Genomic DNA, 13,691 nt, shown 5'->3' with positions numbered 1-13,691 from the left:
AGAAGAATCTTAAAGTCTTGAAATCTGAGGTTCTTGTTCTTTTTTGTCTGTTTGTTTACTTATTTATTCTGTGTGAGAGAGAGACAGAGAGGGAGAGGAAGCAGAGCTGGGGAGGGGCAGAAAGGGAGAGAGAGAGAAAGGATCCCAAGCAGGCTCTGCACTGTCAGCACAGAGCCTGACTTGGAGCTTGAAATCACAAACTGTGAGATCATGACTTGAGCCAAAATCAGGAGTCAGACGCTTAACTGACTTAGCCACCCAAATGCTGCTCTCAGGTTCTTAAAGCAAATGTTCTTCTCACATGCCTCAAATTATACCAATGAGAAGAGACCCTATATTTTCATGGTTCTGAGCATAAATTTTGAATTAACCAGTTTGCTGGGTTTATGCTCTAGCTTTACTACTCGTTAACTACACATTACTGAACCTTTATGATGCCTCCTTTTGTTCATGTGAAGACTAGTTATAATAGTAATTACAACCTATAAGTGTGGTGAGGATTAATGAAATTAGGAAATCGTTAAAACAGTAACCTACAGAGGTGCCTGAGTAGTTCAGTCGGTTAAGTGTCCGACTCTTGATTTCAGCTCAGGTCACGAGATTGAGGCCAGTGTTGTAGGACCCTGTGCTAGGCCTGGATTGCTAAGATTTTCTCTTCCTCTTTCTCTGCCCCTCCCCTGCTCTTGTGCAAACAGATGCCTGTGAATGGCTCTCAAAAAAACAAAATAAAAACGAAGCAAGACAAAAATAAAAACAGTAACTTACATAGTAAGTGTTAGATAGTATCATAAAAATCTCTCTAGAGTAAATAGGTATTCCAAGGGGCTTGGAAGTGAGGTATGCCTGGAGTGGTAATCATAAGAGAAATGATTCATATGTGTTAGGCAATGAGTGTATGACACATGAAACTGTCTGCTTCAGGGTAGAGATATTAAAAATAGAGTGTGTGCTGCTACCCTTGACACATTAAGCAGATTGAAATTGCACATAATATAATACATGTAAGTGATGAGGGAGCATAAGGCAAGCTGACAGGCTCCCAACCCACCCAGGTGGGATTTGTGTGCTATTCCTCAGGCACTCCTGGCTGCCCAAGAACAAAGGAAAGGGGAAAAACAAATGGTTAACTGATAGAGATCATGGTCCTGCAGGACCCGAGTCTCCATCTATTTACAAATATCTTAGTAAATCCCAAGAAAAAGGCAATCTTATCAATAGCCTAATCTCCAGCAACCTATAGACTCTGTTTCCTGGAGCCCCCAACATCACCCATAGTGATGTGGGAAACATAGTGATGTGGGAAACACAGGCAGAAGGAAATGGCAGATAGAACTAAATTTCCTTATGACCTGCAGCCCGTTGACAAAAACTTGAGGCTGGCAGAGTAAAACATTTATCCTGAATTTCCCTACTGTCTTAATGCTAATGTGTTGCTAGAGGGAAAACAACCTTCTCTTGACAATAGCTAGGCCTCCAGTATCCAATGAGTCTTCTTTAGCATATGAAAATCCCATTGGAAAGTTCCCCTGGACTTTACCTCCCCCAACTCCTTAGTATTTAACCAGTCTCTCCTCCCGGTCCCAGGGCAGCTCTTTTTGTTGGGTCCTGCCCCCATGCTTTATAATAAGATCACCGTTTTGCATCAAAGACATCTTCAAGAATTCTCTCCTGGCTGTTGGCTCCGGACCCTGTGAACCTCACTATCACCCCAAAAACCTCATCCGTAAGTATCCACTGTCCCAATTTCTTGCTAAAGTGAAATGTTCAGAGGCTGAGAGAACCCTGGGAGACCATCGAAAGTCTCCTTAACGGAGTTATAAATAGCCCTATGCCTACTCCAGGTCTGTCAATCCAACACAGACTATTTACATTGCTGCATCTGAAATTCCACAGATTTCTGATGTTCAACATTCACTTTAACAAACATCCATGTAGGTGGCATCTGATGATGCTTCTGACAAGTATTCTCCATTCTTCTAGCAATGACCTCCTCCCTTCTGCTTGGCATGTAGCTGGACTAGTGAATCAAGGTGTCCCATTCTTCTTTAGCCAAGAGATGCCAGGACTTCTTGGAGTAGCTTGATAAAATTTGAAGTGGGATTCATGAGCAAACAGCTAAGAAAGAATTCTTGAGATATTCTTGGTACAAAAAGGTGGTTTTATTCTAGCACAGGGACAGGACCCCTGGGCAGAAAGAGCTACACACAGGGATTGTGAGGAGTGACTGTTTATGTACTTTTAAGTTTGTGGAGGGAAGAGGGTTAAAGATAAACTAAGTTTCTAAGGAATTTCTGTCTGCTGAGAGCAGGGTCTTACAGGACCCTGAAGATTTAGCTATTGTGAAGATGAGGTTGCTTTTAGTTTTTAATGAAATGTAAGCTTTAAGGCATTAAGGCAGCCATAAAATTCTGGAGGAATGTTACACGCTGCATGTCTCTGATATCTACCAGTGGGCTGCAAGCTATAAGGAGATTTAATTTAAACTGCATTTTTCTTCCCTTTGTTTCCCTCATCATTTCTGACTTAGTTACAAATAAAACCCCAAAGCGTAAATTTAGAGCCCTCTGGAATTTTGCCATGGTTCGGACCTGAGTGAAATAGCTTTCTGCTGGCTGTTCCCAAAGAAGAGGGACTCGTCCTCTCCTCTCTGTCCCCACTTCCTGGTTGTGCCAGTGTGTCAGCCTCAGACCCACATGAGTCCAAGGGAGCAGCACTAGAGACTGGAGATTCCAGGCCAACTCTGCTCCAGGTCGTTCAGTTCTGGGCCTGATCCCTGGGGCCCAGGTCAGCTCAATTCACCAATCAGAGGGCCAGGGGCACTTTTCACAGAAACACTCTACTCAGTTAGGCAAGATATTTTATAAGCTGAAAAATCTGTGGGGATATTGCTTTTTCAAACATGTTGGGGAGGCAATTGTGTGTGTGTGTGTGTGTGTGTGTGTGTGTGTGTGTGTATTTTCACACTTCTTTTCCTTCTAGGCCAAATCAATTCACCCACGACCCATGTCGTAAGTTCTGTCTGAAAGCTGCATCTATCTGCTTCCCACAAAACTGTCACACTTCTTGATGGGGACTTTTCTGGGTATCTTTAGCAAAACACCACTTAAATTTACATGTAAATGAATTTAGAGGTATACCATCTTTCCATTAGAGTACTACAGTTTATCAATTAGAATTAAAAAAAAATGAAAATAGTAAAGCCAAAGGCTCCTGACTTTTGATTCATTCTGTAAATATAATTTTGAGCACATTCTTGTGCTTGAAATTAGGGCAGGCAGGGTGGCTGGACAGGGCGAATGATTAATATAAGAGTTTCTACCCCAAGGAGTTAATACTCAAGCAGAGAGTCTAACCCATGCATGATTAACTGTAATACAGAGGACACCCTTTAATGCTTACTTAGTCCTACTGGGTTTTAAAAGAGGAATACAATAACCATGTTGTAGAGAAGACAGTGTCTGGGGTATTATAAAGGCCTAAAGAGAAACTGTGAGACAAATGAGAACCTTACCCAAATTCTAGTAGATTAAATGACAATTAGACAAAAACAACTGTATATTTATCAAACATCTGGAGAAGAAATAACTTTTTATGTCAAGGAAAAAAAGTAGATCATAAATGAAAACATTTACAAATGGAACTACTTAGGGGCGCCTGGGTGGCGCAGTCGGTTAAGCGTCCGACTTCAGCCAGGTCACGATCTCACGGTCCCTGAGTTCGAGCCCCGCATCAGGCTCTGGGCTGATGGCTCAGAGCCTGGAGTCTGTTTCCAATTCTGTGTCTCCCTCTCTCTCTGCCCCTCCCCCGTTCATGCTCTGTCTCTCTCTGTCCCAAAAATAAATAAATGTTGAAAAAAAAAAACAAAAAAAACAAATGGAACTACTTATTGTGATTTTTAAAATAGTTCAGTCAGGAGAACCTGGGTGGCTCAGTTGCTAAGTATCCGACATTAGGTCATGATCTCACAGTTTGTGAGTTTGAGCCTCACATTGGGCTCTCTGCTGTCAGTGAGGAGCCTGCTTGGGATCCTCTGTCCCCTTCCCTCTCTACCCTTTACCCACTCTCTCTTTCAAAATAAACATTAAAAAATTAAAAAATAAATTATTTCAATCATATGAAAAATTTTAAACAACCAAAATAAAAATATAGAATATAGACTGAGAAAACAATGTAGCTATTATGACCAAGAGAGGATTAACAATTTTTATATAGGGGGCGCCTGGGTGGCGCAGTCGGTTAAGCGTCCGACTTCAGCCAGGTCACGATCTCGCGGTCTGTGAGTTCGAGCCCCGCGTCGGGCTCTGGGCTGATGGCTCAGAGCCTGGAGCCTGTTTCCGATTCTGTGTCTCCCTCTCTCTCTGCCCCTCCCCCGTTCATGCTCTGTCTCTCTCTGTCCCAAAAATAAATAAACGTTGAAAAAAATTTTTTTTAAATAAAAACAAACAATTTTTATATATAAAGTGTTCATACAAACAAATGTGACAAAGGCCTCAAAAGACAAATGAACAAAGGATTTACGTGGATGTTTAATAAATGATGGAATTCAATTAATAAACACCTATTTGAGAATCATGTTCAACTTTACTAGCAAGCAAAATAAAAATTAAAACACAAAGTATCACATTTTGCTTATTATGTCAGTAAAAGTTTAAAACAAAAATAAATCAGTAGTGTCACACTGTAGTACATTAAATATTCGTTAATGAAAAAATAAAAGAGCTATACTGATGCGTGGGGAAATAGCTTACGCTTACATAAATGGTTTAGAAAAAAAGCTTAGGGCAGAAAGCGCCACCACGGGGCGAAAACACCCAAGGTTAGCTAATGAGATATTATAATGGGACCAGGAGTAACTTGTTACATCACCTGCAGGAAATTACTTTCCATCTGGAGCCAATGTATCTTGATCACAAACTCCACTTGCTCCCTACCCTTTGCTTCTTACTCACACAAGTTACTAATTACTGTCTGATTGTTTTCTCCACATTCACGTGTGTAAGATCTTGTTTTCCTCACATTCACGTGGTAGTATCTTGTGAGCTCAATAAATACGGAGACGAAAGGCTTGTTTGGGGCTCCTGTCTTTTCCTCGTCGTTTGCTTCTCTCTTATTCAAGTTTGTGTCCGCTCTCTTACAGGACGAGAAGACTAGACTGCTAGTTTGCAACATTGACGAGTGCTGGTGGAAATATAAGATATAATCTATCCGTGTGAATCAAGGTACTGTTTGAATTCTGTTCATTACTCTTTATCTCAGTTTTCTAATCTGTAAAATGGAGGGAAAGGCATGCACTACTTTGAGTATTCCTTCCTTATTTAATTTTCTTAGCGGAGAGAAGAGAAAGAATGGCAGGGTTTTCATAAAATATTGTCTAGTTTCACGTGTTTCGGGAGAGTCAGATCTTCCTGGGGCTGGGCGTTCTGGTAGCAGTAGGATCAAAAGAAGAGCACCCAGAAGGAGAAGTGAGACTCTAAGAGAAAAAGTTGTGCACGCTTGTATAATACGTTCTGAACCTGCCTCTAGTGAGAGGCTTCTGCTAGGATTTTCCTTGCTCAAAACTTGGATGGCTTTTCAATTCTGTTTTAGTAAGGTTGACTGGTTATCCACTTCCCATCCTAATTCACTGTTTATGTGCTTGTCTTCTGTTTTTGATTCTAAAAGCCACTCATTTGCAGAAGCCAGAGGGATTCAAATCCATGGTGCCCTGAGGCCCTGCTCCCCCCTCACCTCCCGACCTGGCACCCAGGCTGCAACTGCCTGAAAGAAGCAGGTATTTGGCTTCAGGCCCACTTGCTTTCCTCTGTGGTCCACAACTGTTTACTTCCCTCCTAAAGGTCTTTTATTTTCCTCCCCTCTTGTCACATGTCACACTCATCCACGGTCTTTTTGGTTAAGGCCGAGGTGAAAGTAATATCTCAACGTTGAACCTTTCATAGCTTGTAAATGATCTTCCCTTTTCCTCAGAGGACCATCGGTCTGTGACATTGATCTTTTTGTCCCTGTCTAGGGAGTCTTTACTATGTGGGTCCCCTGCTATCAATCTAAGTCAGGGTTGAGCATTGGGACTGTCCCAGTCCTTGTAGCTGAAAGTACATGCTGTCTGGGGCTTCTGGAGATGGCACGCTCCCATTGCCTGGTGACGGCTGGACCCACAGGGACCCGAAAACTGGCTGTTTTCCAAACGAAAGACTAGTAGTAAAGTAAGGATCCTCAGCCAGATGCTTCTTCCTGCCAGCGCCTGTCATCAGAGAGCCTCTAGCCCACATACCATGGAATATATCTGGTAGTATAAATTATGTGCTTGTGAATCTGGGGTGTTACCTAGTGCTTTAGAGTACTTTCTAGAAAGATGGGGACACAAGGGACTTTTATACAGGCGCAGTATTTGTGTGTCTCTGACTGCAGGAGGGAGGAGTGAACAATGGGATGTTTTCTCCAATCTTAAGTGGAGGTATAAGCAGCTTTAAAACTCATGTGACTGTAATAATACAGAATTGGAGCAGTCATTATCTAACATATTTTTCCCCCCTGAAGTTTTGCAAATCTCTCATTGTCATGGTAATACGGTGTAATAATTAAATGTGTGGGCTCTGGGCTCACTTTGTGGCTTGGACACTTACTGCATTTGTGACGTTGCACAGGTTATGTAAGCATTATGATGTCTCTTTTCCTTTTGTTAAAAAGCGGGGGTTAAGAATAATGGTTACTCTGGAGTGGGGAGAATGAAATGAGTAGAATGGTTGGCGAGCCAGAGACCAGTCTGGCGCATCACAAACATACTGGCGTGCGTATCAGGAGAGTCTACTTGTTTTCCTAGGAGACCGACCATGCATGCTTCAGCGAATCGGTGCTCTTAGGATACTGCCTCCCATGTTGAATAATAAATTAGTTCCCTGGCTGTAATCAGAAGGATTCTCAGAGGACAGGTCCTTGGAGCTGCTTGGGTGCTGATTTCTAAGCAAAATGTAAATAAGCTCATGTAAATTCCTGGCCAGCACATGTCCATCTCCAATATCCTCGTGTGATTGTAGGCACGCTCTAATGTTACAAGAAGCTGACACAGTCTTTGGTTGGAACAGTGTGAATTTTAGATTGTAGCCAAGTATAGGCAATAATTGTAAATCAATTTCCAAGGGTAAGACTAGATGTCAGTGGGTACTTAAGTCTTCATTAAAAGGCATAAATCAGTTGTCCTTTATACTGGAAAACATGCCACATATAACATGATACAGTATTTTCAAGGTAAGTATCTAAAGTTTTGGTGAAAAAATGCTCTGCAACCAGCCTCTGAGTATTATTAAATGTATACTTTGAAATTAGTATCTTGATATAAATCTTATAAAAAATAAAATCCTTCATTAAAATCTCTCCACACTGATGATGATACTCACATACCCTATTGATTTCCATGTTCTTAGTCAATCTTTATACATGAATACAGGCTTCTGTATATTAGAACATAATGTATAATTTTGCATTTCATCCTTATTTAGCCCTTTCTGTGAGCAGTTTGTTCCTTGTATAACAAAATCCTTGCAATTAATCATTTTAAGGTATAGACAGTCTTCTGCTGGATAAGTACTGTTTTACCATTTTTTTTCTTGTGGACGTTAAAATTGTTTTCATACTTGGGTTAAGATAACCCTATAGCATATTAATTTGTACATAACCTCTTTCTCTTTGTGGGATTTTCTTCTCTAGGCATGAATTTAAAAAAAGCCATACTCATAATATTAACTAGACTGTCTTCTTCTTACAAACTATTAGCTTCTTTGTGTATAAGGCCCTCTTGTGAATAAACCCCAGACATAGAGTTGGAGGGTATGCAGCATGGAGGCAGAGTAGATGAAGTTTTCTCTAGGGAGAACCACTTGTTGTCTCTCAAAAACAAAACCAAACCCCCAAAAGCAAAACCTGAGTATTTTACATGTTTCAAACACTCTTCTCGGCCCTGAGTATCTGGTGAGCAAAAAGCCATGGTCCTTGTCCTCCTCGAGATTGAATCTAGTGAGGGAGCCGTCTTAAATAATTGCAGTTACTGTTGAAGTCTTATTTGTACAACAGTGAAATGTATATTTCATAAGAGTTGTTTTTTGTTGTCGTTTTTGTTTTTTCAGGACTGAATAAGTCAAGAGACTCAGTAATTTTTTGAAAAAGTAACATGGGAGCTTTGTTGTGAAGGATGAATAGAAATTAGATCAGGGCACCAGGGTGTTTTCAAGGTAGTGGGTGGAGCATTTGAACCAGCCCTGTGGCAGGAGGAAAAAGGATCATTGGAGATAGGAAAGCCAGGCCCAGTTAGCTGGAACACCGATCTTGACGAATCCTCTTTTCTGGGACAAGAAGGCACATCATTCTAGAATATTTTCTCTGGGTGAGAATGGGGGAATGGATGGATTGCTTTTATTGCTTAATTATCTATTGATTAAAAAAATTTTTTTTAAGGTTTATTCATTTTTCAGAGACTGAGTGTGAGGTGGAGAGAGGCAGAGAGAGAGGGCGACACAGAATCTGAAGCAGGCTCCGGGCTCCAAGCTGTCAGCACAGAGCCTGACGAGGGGCCCGAACTCAGGTATGGTGAGATCATGACCTGAGCTGAAGTCAGATGCTTAACCGACTGAGCCACCCAGACACCCCTTTTTATTACTTTGTTATGCTGCAAACTCCTCATTGCTGTGGTAAAAACTGTTTCTAATGTTGGTAAAAGCCTTCAAAGTTGGTTGGTGGTCGCTATATGCTTATTAAAAATACTGCGTTTATAATTCATAAGAAAGTTGTCATTGATATAGCTCATTTTAAGAAAGGAAATTTACGTCTGCAACCTTACGTTAATAAAAAGCATTTCATTTTTAAGCTGACTTCTGAGTCAAGCAAAGCAAAAATAAGTATTCTGGTTGACATTAAAGTTAGCCATATGTCTGTAGAGATTATATATTGCATGTGAAAGGAAGTCAAATTGTTTAAATATCATTCTTCTAGCTCTCCAATCTAATAACTTGTTCAGTGGTGTATCAAGTTTCTAAATGTCACGACAAATTATGGCTATTTATTACTTTATCTTGGGGCTATAAAAGACTCAGGATACTTATACTTTGACTTTGGCGTGTAGGTGGAGATGGGTGGAGCTTGCAGTGCTTTGGATCCAGTTGTGTGAATGAATACTGTGTTATGGCCACCTTCTATTTTCATGCCATTTTACATTTTCTAGAAGCATCTTAATATCTCTTACTGTATTAAAAATCCAGTTTTAGAACCAGAATGGACTTTTTTAATTTTTTTTTTTCAACGTTTATTTATTTTTGGGACAGAGAGAGACAGAGCATGAACAGGGGAGGGGCAGAGAGAGAGGGAGACACAGAATCAGAAACAGGCTCCAGGCTCTGAGCCATCAGCCCAGAGCCCGACGCGGGGCTCGAACTCACAGACCGCGAGATCGTGACCTGGCTGAAGTCGGACGCTTAACCGACTGTGCCACCCAGGCGCCCCCAGAATGGACTTTAAGAGTTAGTTGAAAGGAGTTTTCAACAGAAAAAGCAATGGCCTTAGAGCAATGTGTTCAAACTAAAGCTCTGTGATCTACTAGGTAATTGGTGTTGGATCAATCACATAAACTCTTGGCAACAAGGGGTCCTCATTTCTACACTGGTATTACTAGTACCACATTTGGGAGACTGCCTTGAGCAATAATAGACGTCATAAATGAGAAAGGTTCCTAGGAGATGTTTATAGAAATACTTGTAGCAATACAACACATGTTCACACCCCAACTAATTAATACAGGCAAACCTACAAGTACACGGTTCCCAGCCAGGTCCTATTGACTCAATTTTACAGGTAATGAAACGGAATCGGATGGGGACAAGCCGCTTGTTAAAGACGAATTATAAAGAATGAATTACAACAAAATGCAGGTCTCCTGACTCTTGGTCTTGGATATTTATCTCCATTCCTGTCCTTCACCTTTGGAACTTCTTACCCTGCCACATGTTCTCTTCTTTGGGGATTTATTCCTTCTTGTATTAGGTGGAAAATAAATAGCAACTTCAATGGGTTTTATTAACATGACCCTCTGACCTCAAACTACTGTTTTATATCTTATAAAAGACCTCTCTTACCATAAGTTATTAAATTACAACAATAGAGAATGCAATATGGTAGAAAGAAACTAACCTGGACAGTGCAGTGACTAGCTATATGATTTTTTTTTTTGAAATAAGACACTTAAGGCATAGAAAGGTTATCAAAAAAATGATACTAGACTGGAATATAGATGTAGACTTTTCTGCCCTTAATATTTTTGAGAATCTATGCATAGAAATAATAATTGAAGTGCTCATTACTTACCAGAGCAATTATTAGCAGTGAAATGCGTGAGGTGTATTTCCGTAGTTGGTGCTTACTAAGCCATTCTATACATTATCCTAGAGGTTTTTTCTACTAAATTATTTCAGCACTTGGTTGGTAAGGACTTCCCATGGGAATTGATGTATTCATTTTGTATTTGTATGTTTATGAACCGCAGCAGGAATACAATACTACTTTTTGCACTCGTTGTTTACTGAACTACTTAACATACAAGAAGCAGATCAAATGTGTAATTTTTGTGATGCCTTCCCATTCACCCAAGTGGAAACAATTACACTCAAAGCAGATATTTATAGCACCTACTAGGAAGCTATGTAACCATTGGTTTGTATGTCTGTTTTCTGTATTAAGACTAATGTATTTTCAGAATCTAGTCTAGAACCTGACACATGATAGATGTTCAATAATTATAGAGACTTTGGAAAAACTTAATCTCCATGTGTCTGTCATTGAGTGTACTAAAAAGAACAAGTTTAATATTCTAGGGGTTTCTTCATTGCATACTTGATGCCTCGTGGTGTTTACGGTAGAAACAATGATGGTGATTGGGACAACTCAAGTCACCAAAAGCCCAATGATTTGCAGGAAACTGCTCCTGTGACCTTTGAGTGATACTTGGAAGTGACTGTGCGACTCCATGTGTCCCTTCTTTCTTCAGTGTTAGCTTCCCTTATTGAGGTGACCTGATTTGTTTGCTGCTGGAAACTGTTAAAAGGCGGAGCTGCGAAAAATAGGATGCTGTTGGAAAGAGATGAGCAATCAGAAAGGCGGGGGCATACTGAGGGAGAGTTGGGTTCTTCCTTGGTGTGGAAATGCCACCCTGAAAGTTTTCTCTTGGTTTGTAGGTGCTCCACAGCTGCTTCTCGGGAACACTGCAACCACGGGACCAGATTTGCAGAACTAGTGCTAGAGTTAATTGACAGCAGATTGGCCATCAGTTGTAGTTTGGGTGCTGACTGGATTATTGTAGACAACAGTAAAGGTTATTCAGTGCCAATACACTGCATTTGTTTCTAGTTCTGCCATTTACCAGCTGGATGACCTTGGAGAAACCATGTCCTCTGAGACTTCAAAAGGAATTAATGATACTTTTCCTTCTCTTTCATAGAATTGTTGTGAGACTCCATTTAGAAAAAAAGATTAGTGTTGGGAAGATGTACGATGTTATTTACCTCGTCCATTAATATTTTACTTTCATGAATTAAAAAATGACAGACCACACTATATTATTAGCTTGTGGTTACGGGTAAATTTTAGCCTGGGGATAATTTGGGCAATTACACTGGTTTATGATCTTGGGCAAATTTAGAAGACTTGATGTGCCCTAATACAGGTTTTTAGTAGAAAATGACAAAGCAGATCTCCTTTCCTAATCCCGAAGAAATGTTTTGTTCCTTTTGACTAAATCCTAGGCTTTTGAATGTCAAATCATCTGAGTATACCACAATCAACATATGTCTTTAAGCACAAGTATACAAACACTGTTGATTTCAAAAATGAATGTTTCCCCTTGAAGATGCAATGTTGTTTGTAAACCATGTTGATGATATATGGCTTATGTGTTTGTGAGCCTACTTAGAACTAAGAATCCCCAGGTGAGATGGGAATTAGCAATCAGGAGAAAACTGCTTTCACAGCTGTTGTATACCAAATATTGAATCAGAGTATTGTTTCAGTCAATGAGTTTTATAAAGACAAAGTAGCATTTTGTTTCATGGAGTATATCCCAGAACAAAGAGAATTTGTTGGCATTATTTCGTTTTTCAACGGAGGGGGTAAAGGTCACTTAGTGATTTGATTGGTTATTATTCATGGACTTTTATAGCAATTACCTTAGATTCTTATTTCACAGAGTATTTCAAAGAGCAGGACATTTTCCTTAAAAATAATAAACCACATATTATATCTTTAATCTTTCATCATATAAAAACACTCTAATTTAGGAAGAGGACACAAAAAACAAGATGATTTTGTTTGGGTCTTGTCAAGATCTCAAACCCCAAAGGATCTGTGTTTGGCAATACAGCCTCTCCTCCCCAGGAGAGAGGCTTACTTTCTCTGTAGCAATTAGCATTTGCCACACACCTGAAATTGGAAGGACTTCTGAGGTGAGGAAAAAAATCCTTTCAGAGTCTTGGTATAAATAAAGCCCCTTAGTCAAGCAGGATAGGCATGTTTTTATTTTGTAAATTCTGGCTTTTCTTAAACTCCTTCAAAAGGTAGCCTAGCCCTTTTGTTTGGACTTTATAAACATAAGGCTCTCCTGGTAAAACTGTAAGCTCTAGGAGTCTGGCTGCCTCATTTAATTTGTAGTGTCATGAGAAACAATCCCCAGTGAAAATAGAAACACCAGACTATTATTTACCAGTGACACTGGCTCTGAGCCTAATCTTGAGGTGTGTCAAAACTATTTTTTAAAGAAAGATCCTTTTTGTTTAGATCTGATGAAAAATTTCCATGCCTGATTAGATGCTTTGTTTTTGTGACCATTCCTGCCTGGGTCTGTAATATATGAAATGACGTTGCAGACCAGACCTCCTTATGTGGCTTCAAGGACTTGGTGCCCTTGGATAAGTCCTATGGATTTTAGTGTCCTCTTCCTTTGAACACAAAGTATTTTAAGTGAAACCCATCTGGGAATTGATAAGACCTATTTGTCAGAGATGAATGCATTTATCCAGGAACAATACTATTTTTGCTGATTAAAACAAGATACCTCTTTTTGGTGCGAGTGTGTGAATCTCAAAGCATAGGTGTTTGGTGAAGGAGGTGGATAGGATGATATTCTGTTGATTTTTTTTAAATTTTTTTTTAACATTTATTTATTTTTGAGACAGAGAACATGAACAGGGGAGGGTGAGAGAAAGAAGGAGACACAGAATCTGAAACAGGCTCCAGGCTCTGAGCTGTCAGCACAGAGCCCGACGCGGGGCTCGAACTCACGGACTGTGAGATCGTGACCTGAGCCGAAGTCGGACGCCCAACCAACTGAGCCACCCAGGGCCCCCCTGTTGCTTTTTTTTAACGTTTATTTGTCTTAGAGCATGAGCAGGAGAGGGGCAGAGAAAGAGGAAGACACAGAATCTGAACCAGGTTCCAGGCTTTGAACTATCAGCACAGAGCCCGACGTGGGGCTTGCACTCGTGAACTGCCAGATTATGACCTGAGTGTACCCGGAGGATGCTTACCGTCCTGAGGCACCTGGGTGGCTTAGTTGGTTATTTTTAATTCCCCAGTGTAACTAGTAAAAAATGATCATCTAGACGGTAGACTCTGTGATTGTGAATGGTGGGAGGGAAATGTAAGATTTGGAATTTGTAAGCCCT

The sequence above is a fragment of the Leopardus geoffroyi genome, chromosome B3 (assembly GCF_018350155.1).
Source record: "Leopardus geoffroyi isolate Oge1 chromosome B3, O.geoffroyi_Oge1_pat1.0, whole genome shotgun sequence".
NCBI classification, from domain to species: Eukaryota; Metazoa; Chordata; class Mammalia; order Carnivora; family Felidae; genus Leopardus; species Leopardus geoffroyi.
The sequence above is the reverse complement of the archived record's forward strand: the minus strand, read 5'-3'. Positions refer to the sequence as shown.